The sequence below is a fragment of the Colossoma macropomum genome, unplaced genomic scaffold (genome assembly GCF_904425465.1).
Source record: "Colossoma macropomum unplaced genomic scaffold, Colossoma_macropomum, whole genome shotgun sequence".
NCBI lineage: Eukaryota > Metazoa > Chordata > Actinopteri > Characiformes > Serrasalmidae > Colossoma > Colossoma macropomum.
In genome coordinates this window covers 2,395,084-2,404,528 of record NW_023494785.1, presented here as the reverse complement: position 1 = coordinate 2,404,528, position 9,445 = coordinate 2,395,084, and the positions used below count along the sequence as shown (strand labels likewise).

Here is a 9,445-nt window from a genome sequence, read left to right as displayed (position 1 = left end):
GAACTAAGACAAATATATCAAACAACTGAGAGAAAAAAAAAAATAGGCCTAATGTAAAATGATTGTATGGAAAATGTTGCTGAAACCGTGCTGGACTAGAATTATTTACTAAACTGGTTTACAAAGCTAAAGTAAAAGCAAAAGTAAGTAAATTGAACTGTGAGTTAAATTAATGAATTTATGGAGTACAAAAGTTTTGGCACCTTTCTTGTGTCACGATGATACAAATACACTAACACACAATCAACACACCACATACTCCACAAAGACACTCAACACACCACACACAAAACACACACATACACACTACACAAACGCACACCTCTAAGGTAGTGAATTTAAGGTATATGTAAATTTATGGTGGCAGTAAATTTAAAGGAATCAGTAAATTTAAGGTGGCATTGAATTTAAGGTGGCACCATTTAAGCTACCTGACCATTCTGCACTTCTTTCAGGAAATTCATGTTTCTAGTTTTTACCTCTACCCCTTGGTTTTGAGTGTCACCTTGCCCCTCGGAACTTAAAAGGGGTAGTGGTTGAAATCTTCCCTACGAACGAGACAACGCTCAAATAAAAAAGATTACTGTTCTGCATATAAGTTCCACCTACCCATACAGTCAATGCATGCTGGCCTTAATCCATTGGCTGACTCTCCCTGAAGCTGGGCCAAAGTCAGCAGCTGGACTAGGGCCAATGTCTTTTTGAACATCGGCCCAAAGTTGGGCCAGCAGACTTGGCCCGGACTTGGCAAATGACTTATAATAATAGACTGTGTTTCTGCCTTTACTATTGGTCAGTTTTAGTGCTTAATTAACATAATTTTCTGAATATTAAAATTTTTATGGTATGAATAGATTCACTCTTATAAGTAGTATTATGTAAAAACATGAAAATGATTATTGTATTATTAAAAAATTACATTTCACTGTTATTAAAAGCAAAACTTTAGCTCTGGTTTTGGACCCAAACACAAAGGAGACACAAGACACTGTTAATTAAACATGATCTCATAAAGCTCACACAAATTACTGAAATGAATCCAAGTCGTAATGGAATTAAGTACAGTTCCAGATAATAAAGAATATATAAATACTTATGAAATGCCCAACACAAACCAACTGTCTCTGCATTCAGTTTCCACATTGGTAGCTTTTGCATGTTGGGGAATTTTCCTTACAGCACCTGTAAATAATAAAATGGTCTAATATAAGAACAGATTAAATTCAGTTCCGCTTAGTAATAAGCTGATAAAACTGGAAACATACTATATAGACAGTTTCAGACTTATTGTTTTGGAGAGTTTGAGCTTTTTACTATATACACAAAAACGCAGATTTCAGATCTACATATTTAAAAATTAGCAAAACTGTACTGACTTGAATCGACTTTTAATTAATCCATAATCAGGGTTGGGATTGCTACTGAAAAATTAGTAGTTAGCTACTTTGTAGCTACTTTCTCAAAATTTGTAGCAAGTTACAATTTAGCTACTTTTCCAGAAAAAGTAGTGGCTACTTTTTAGCTACTTTTTTAAAAGTAGTGGCTACTTTTTAGCTACTTGCAAAGCGCGATTGTCAGAATGTTTGTGAATCTCCACCTGACACACAAGCCCAACTGATGAACTGATAAACAGTGTGAATAAGACACTGCATTTAATCATGAGCTAGAAAGAAACATATAAATGAAAAGCTGTAAATATACAAAAAGATCACCAAAAAGTGAGTTCAAGCGTAACCAACAATCAAACCACACAACCAAAGGCGTGATGTCCAACAAAAATTTAGACTAAGTAATGGCAAAAGTCAATCATTCCAGGTTTTTCCTAACAAAAATCAACAAAAATAACAATGAAAATAGAAACAATTTTGTGCAAAGCTCTGTCAACTGTCGAAACAAAATGCTCCAATTTAGACATTTCAGCAAAATGTACAGACATGACATTTAGAGTCCTTTGTTTTAACCTCAAAATTCTCCTCATGCTCTGTTTGGGGTGAGAATCAGGCCTGAATTATCTCTCCACAGCAGAACTAGATTTTTAGGTAAAATAACATAATCCGTTTCAAAATCAATTTTGTGTAATTTCTATCAGCTTTTTAAACTTATTGAACTACTGCGTGTCAATCATTGCTTTGCTTACATGAAAGATTCTTTATGAATAAGGGTTAGTAAATTCTAATTTAAATATTTGGGGGCGGCCTGAAGGGGGAATGTGTATAATTTTTGTAATATTTGACATTTTTATATTTTGGTTATTAAATGTATAAAGAATTACTTTATGATCCTGTAAAACAACAAACCAGTATTTTACTGTAAATACTGTAAATGTACAGCAATTTTACTGTGATTTAAATGCTATTCCAAAGACAGTTCTAAATTTAAACTTAATCTAAATAAAACATTAACAGGGTGAAAATGTAAGCACCCATCTGAAATTCCAATGATATCGTTCCCTCAAAGTAGAAACACAAGAACAAAAGTTCAAATCAAGAAGTTTTACAATTAAATAGAAAACCTCTTTTTGGCATCACACAAGCATAAAACCAACAGTACTGAAGAAAAATAATAAAAGACTGACAACAATAAAAAAGGAAAAATTATTAATGTGATCATGAACAACCAACCTCACATGGAAAAAGAGTTAACTATGACATTAAGGCCTAAATATGGAGAATATGGAGAATGTAAACACCAGAATGCAATTAAAAGAGCTTAACACAAAAGGGACAGAGAGCCACCATAGACTGGGACAGTTCTGAATCTGTTGTAAATCTTTTTCTTTGCCTAAAGAAGAGACTTCAGGAGAGCAGAAATGATGGTCTTTATTCAAAGAGCACACTGTCCACCTTTTTAAAACCCAGTCTACTAACAGTTCTCCATGCAGGACTTTATGCTAAGTATTTTCCTGCAGCTATTGGTTCATCTGTTAAAGGGGGGCTACTATGCTCAATTTCAGTGTTCATCATTTTATTTTATAAATAAAATAAATTCTGGGCTTTAGAATAGATTAACGGCTTCAATGTTCCAAAAACACTGCACATCTCTATTCACCCTCTGTCTGAAACGCTCTGTTAGAGCTCCTGTGTCTTTAAGCCCCACCTCCTGATGAGCCCAGTGTGCTCTGATTGGTCACCTTGCCCACTCTGTTCTGATCGGTCTCCTCCAGAGCGGTTCTGCCCCTCTAGGTTCCACCCCTGTCTTGTAGTCTGCAGACAGACTCTTCTCTTCTGAGCAGCTGTAAACTCTGTGGCTGTTTCTCCAGTGGCATCGGCTCTGCTGGATCCGTTTGATCCAGAGTGGATCCTGAAAGTCCGGTCAGCATCTCCACACTCTACAGCACTGAACACACTCTTCCTCCTCCAGCAGCCGCTGTGCACTGTGAGAGGGGGCCGAGCTCACCGGTAGGCGGGCAGTAAGGACTGTGTCATCTGATGTCATCCTGTAACAAAGGAAAGGGCTGGAATTCCAACGAGGCGTTTCAGGCAGCTGAGAAAAGTGGGTTCTGTGGGAGAGAATTTGTCCCTCTGGAGGGAACGCTGAGCTTTGGGGCGCAGAACGTTTACATGCACAAAAAGATACAACACACTAAAGGAAAGAGAAAAAACAGAAAAGCATAACAGGTCCTCTTTAAGGATTATGTCAGGACAACATGCATCCTGTTGTGAGGTATACAAGTGGCTGTTTGTGCCTATACTGGGGACAATAGACATCGTGTTGTAAACCCACAAAAGTAGCTGTTTGTGCCCTCACTAGGGAAAAGAACCGGGAAACAAGTCAGGAAACACCTAATTGAAGGAGACATATGCTATGTGATTAGTCAATGGTGCGCTCTGCAATTTAACATGAGGAAAAAGTAACTAAAATAGACAGAAAATATCTAAAAATAAAGAAAAAATATGAAATAAATAAAGAAAAATAAAACAACCTATCTTTATTCAAATTATATTTATGCATACTGCAATTTCTCTTGTTAGCCTCCAAGTACTTATATATTCATCTTGCAGGGTATTCACCAAGTATTATTTATGAATATTACATAATTACACACTGAACTCTGAGTAATTATTGTACTGTAGCACCAAGTACTTCTGTACATACCTGGTAGTTCTTATGCAAGTTATTCTGTACTTTAATATCCAACATGTTATACATCCAGCATGTATCAGACGTTACCTGTAATGACTACAAATCTACCTGTGAACTACAGATAAAAGATTCTCTTCAGAGGATCAGTGATGTATGAGTTTTCACACCCTTCAGTAGTTCATATAATATTGACATTGTTGACATGTAAAACATGAATATGAATGCATGTTAAATCAGTAATGCAATAACATGATCATTCTAGTTCATGTTGCTCTCGTTTCTTCTCTCTAAACTACTCAATCTTTCTTTTATCTCTAGAGCCGTCTCCTCAATACAAAGGCTCTCTCTTCTCTACCAGCCGTCCAATCATCTCTCTATATTCCACTCATCCCTTCTTCTTCTTCTTCTTCTTCTTCTTCTTCTTCTTCTCCTGTCCCTCTCTCTCCTATTGTTTCTCTCCTCACACTGTAGAAACAGAGGAGACGTTACTGAAGCTGAGAGAATCAGAATTGAACACAGTTCAATACAAACCTGAAAACAGTTCAATGAAAACCTGAACACAGTTCAATACAAACCTGAACACAGTTCAATACAAACCTGAACACAGTTAAATACAAACCTGAACACAGTTCAATGCAAACCTGAACACAGTTAAATACAAACCTGAACACAGTTAAATACAAACCTGAACACAATTCATTACAAACCTGAACACAGTTAAATACAAAACACAACATGGTTCAATACAGACATGAACACAGTTCAATACTAAGCTGAACACAGTTCCATACAAATTTAAGCACAGTTCAGTACAAACTGGTCTGCAACGAACACGGTTCAATGCAGACCTCAACAAAGGTCAGTACAGACCTGAACACAGTTCAATCCAAGTGAAATAAAACATAAATAAAACCAGCAAGCCCAAACAGAACAGAGATCACCATGATTCAGAAAGTTCGGTGGACATTATCAGAGTTATAGTGAACCAGAAAAAAATCAACAATGTATAATTTTCTATTTTGGTCCAGACCAAGAGAACTAAGCTATAAATGCACAGTAAGACTAAAATACAGGAGTAATTGCTGTACAACTATCCAATACAAGTCATATTCAAATGTCCAAAAAAATGTCAAAGTTTTCCAGGTAGTTTGGCTTATTTGTTTAAAATCTCTTGCTTACTATACCCAGGTCAAAAGGTCAGTGTGTATGAAATTAGCAGACTTCTCCTTTTGAGAGCCCACATCTATTGGTAATTGTTAATGGTTTACAGGCACCATAAAGTGCATAATGCTTGGACCCCGATGATTGCCACTTGCAATGTAGTTTGTAGTCAATCACTCTCATAGCGGTGATGACAGTCCGCAGAAACCATGTTCTACATCGGTTTCACACATAAACCAAGTAGTAGGCGTTTGTCTCATTTACAAACAATGATGATTGCAGTGATAATTTACACATATTGACCAGAATGATATCCAAATATGCTAAAAAAAATCAGCACCTCAGAAGCTTCAGAAGCTCACAGTTTTGCAGGTTTTATCCCATCTAGTTTATCAGAATTCAGCTTATGAACTGATTCTAGATCAGCCACAACAAACACAGATAACAACCACAATAAATTACAAATCTTTTTTCTCCATCATGCAGATTCTACCTTAATATCTGAGTCACACGGTGCATCCAGAGAGACAGTAAATACTGACTTACTGTTTGGAATCTCATATGGACTACTCCACCGCCTTCCTGGTTTTTCTGTGGGAAAAAAGTTTATTAAACAGAAGCAGATGGATTAGTGGAATTGGATTTGGTGTATACTTTATAACACATAAAAGCAAAATATAAAGTGAATTTTTCATGAAAGCATTATGAGGTAATATCAATTCATTTAAATAACTGAAGATACAGTCTCTCACAAAGGTTCATTGCAGCAAATAACTGTATATGTCTACACAACTTTAAGCTATATTTGTGAATATAAATGACTCACTATTACCATAACCAGAGGAAGGAAACATTTATTGTGACTCCTGAAAGCCGATTAATCACAGTGCCACCTTTTACAGGAGTGGGCAGAGATGTCTAGAGCAAAACTACTGCACTTACTACAGGAGCAAAGTAATGTTTGTGACACACCTGCTGCTGACGGACGCCCCTCCTCGCCAGCAGAGGTCACTGTCGCCTGAATACTAAGTCAGATCATGCACCTGATTGTAATCAGAAGCAGTTTTGTTTAAGTATTGAAACCCTGTGTTTTCAGTTACATCTTGTGAAGTCTTGTTTGGTTTTTCCCCTTGCAGTTCTGAGCTGTGTTTTCTTGTTGCCTTGTTTTTTTCTTGGACTCTGTATTTTGGAATATCGACTGCGAATTCTATCTAGCATTTGAGACTGTCTGCTTTTGGTATTTTTTGATTTGGTTGACCTTACTTGACTTTTTGGCTCATTCCTCTTGATTTTACTCTCAATAAACTTCCACTTGACTCCTACCTGGTCTGAAGCTCTACATAACAGATCGTTTACATGTTGGCATTGACAAAAACAACCACTGTTCTGGGCCTAACTGCAGAATTTATGGAAATGTGGGGACGGTACATGGTTGACGTTGGTGTTCAGTCATGTAAACATTTCCATAATGACAGCCGCTGCTGAAAATTGGTAGTGATCTAAAGAGAGCTTTGGCAGTCACCTTTCTAGAGAAGTCATTTTATTTATTATCCAAAACCACCAGTGATCCTACATGTGTCTTCTGAGTTTATATGGAATGATGATGATGGCAAAATAGTGGTAAACCTGAAAAATAAGTATTCTTTGGGGACTATTTTGCCTCATAACATCCTGCATGTATCCCTCCACTATGAATGAATTTTAAAAACAAAAACATTTAGGACCAAACCTTTTAAAACTACATGGTTAAAAATGGAAATTGACTCCACTTAAAACTTTAAGGTAACTGAATACACTGCTTTTCTTGAGTTAACTTCTTAGTTTAGTTGAAAGTTCTCCCATTTTTAGTTCTGCATCTTAGTTAGTTAAACAATAGAATGGATGTTTTTTTTATTCCGTTTTCCCACTAGCTGGAATTCTTTCCACCAGACAGTCCCACAAGGCATTTTCTCTTCTTGGGCTCCCAGTTATGAATAGCTGTGGCATCACTGTGGTTCAAACTCACAACCTCCTGGTGGGGATGAATGCTCAGTTCTCTGCACTACTCACCAATTCATCAAATTACTCAGATTTGTGTGCTTTAGTAAACTGTAAAAAGCACTTCTTGTTTTAACTTCTAAAGTCCTGTATTAACATGTCTAGTTGGGTGAACTCTGGAGTCCTCAAGCTGAGTTAGCTCAAGATAAACAGTATAAAAATTAAAACAGCTACAGCTGTAGATTTTCTCAGAATTTCTTGCAGGTGCGCCCTACTGTCTCAGGCCCCTGGACACGCGCCCATAAAACCCATAGGATGATCTGGGCCTGTTTAGAGGACATTCTAGTAGAAAAACTGAGTATTAATAATAATAATCAGTTGGGAATTACTGATTCTTTTTCATTCATTTGAGCAATCAGAAATCTGGGCCCCTGATTTAAAGCACTCAGAATCAGGTGTCATTTTAACTATCAATATGGAATCAGTTGTGGAAAATGCACATTTAAATGTGATAAACAGTGAGAAAAAACCTAACTGTGAATGAATTTATTTAGATTTAAATAATAAACAAACACAATCGGCTATCAGGGCAGAATTACACTGATATCAACCTGAGCTCTGAACTAATCCATGAAGATGCAGAGAGAAAGCAGTTTCTGCTTCTTACCAAATAAGTGAATGAGACTCTTCTGAGGTTGTATATATTACATACCTGGTACTGGTTCTATACGACCGCGATATAAACTTTCATCATCATCTACAAAAAAGATTAAGTAAGTGCAGTTAATGACATTCGTGATATGCTCAGCATCTCAGAAACATTAGTAATAATAATGAGCGACAGATTAGAGTTGTGTTTATTAATCATTCAGTGCATGTGTCTGAATTTCATCAATATAGAAAGCGTAAATTAAACTGATTTCATTGTCCTAAACAAGTTTTTACTGCATTATTTTGTGTTTTGCTGTAAAACTCGTATTATTATTACTACAGCTACAAATAAATAATAATAATAATAATAAGAAGAAGAAGAAGAAGAATGGCATGTTTTCCATGAATAGTAATAGAGGTGCGTTTCCCAAACAATGACACAGGTCATCACCGAATCAACATAATTAATGGGCCGTTAAACTATCAACATAGTACGGGCTGTTTCCCAAAACCGTCACAGCTCATTCAGACCACAGTATTTTAAATCACGTTAGTTAGAATCACCTTAGTTTGAACTGCAGTAGTTTGATCTGTGGTTTAAAATGTCAAAATGCCTCTGAACGGCAGCCGAACTTGTGCAGATAAAGTGGAAACGCTTAATCGTGAACAAGAGCCAAAATTAAGCTTTTAAGAAACCCATTAAAACCAATATAATATACAAATGCTGGTCCAGGCCACAGCATTGAGGTTGGGCTACATTGACTTCATTCTTGGCTTAATAAAATGTTTACTTTGCAAAAAAAAGAGTGTTAAAAATATCGTTTCTAATTTTGTTTCTTTTTAATTCTGTTAAAAAGAATGATTTATATCCAAACACATAGAACATTCATATGGTCACTGATAGCTCAACGTGTTAATCTGCTGCACTGTGTTAAAGATGTGGAAGACAGATGGTTCCAGGTTCAATTCATATCAGCATATCAGATTTTTGGTTGTTAACCTTCTATAACACTGCACATGTTGCATGTTTTTAGAATGTTATATAAATAAATATGATATATATATATGAATCGCTACTGTCGAAACAGAACATTGTACCTCCATTTTTTGTTATTTCTCAGTTTTTGACACATTTTGAAAATGACTCTTTGCATTGTTTGCAATTAAAAAGTATGGTTCCATTGACTTACATTGAAAGTAAAGTGTGTTTTTTCCTTCTCCTGTTAAGTTACCATTTTGGAGATATGAGGTTTTGTTATTATTAGTGTTCATATTGTCACATACAGGGCTGCTTGAAAGTATTTTGTGAATGTCTGTGTAAGTTCAACTTAAAATGAGATCATATATATATATATATATATATATATGTTGTATAGATGACAAACATAGCTGTCCATCATCACCATCAAAGTCTGATCTTTACCACACACATTTGTGAGGGCGTGCAATGCCTCAGTCAAAGGAGTTTTCTGATGACCTCAAAAAAAAACAGTTGGCACTGTTTATTAGGCTGGAAGAGGTTCCAGAACTATTCCTAAAGAGTTTGGACTTCATCAATCCTCTGTCAGGCAAA

At 36.1% G+C, this 9,445-nt stretch overlaps 1 long non-coding RNA gene across 1 annotated transcript; it reads right to left on the bottom strand.

Moving 5' to 3' along the window:
• Positions 1-3,555: 3,555 nt before the first annotated feature.
• Positions 3,556-7,980, bottom strand: LOC118813302. Its single transcript, XR_005007621.1, has 3 exons — positions 7,934-7,980; positions 5,791-5,835; positions 3,556-4,548 (listed from the first exon to the last, which is right to left on the bottom strand). It is a non-coding gene; the product is annotated as an uncharacterized LOC118813302 (long non-coding RNA).
• Positions 7,981-9,445: the final 1,465 nt, after the last annotated feature.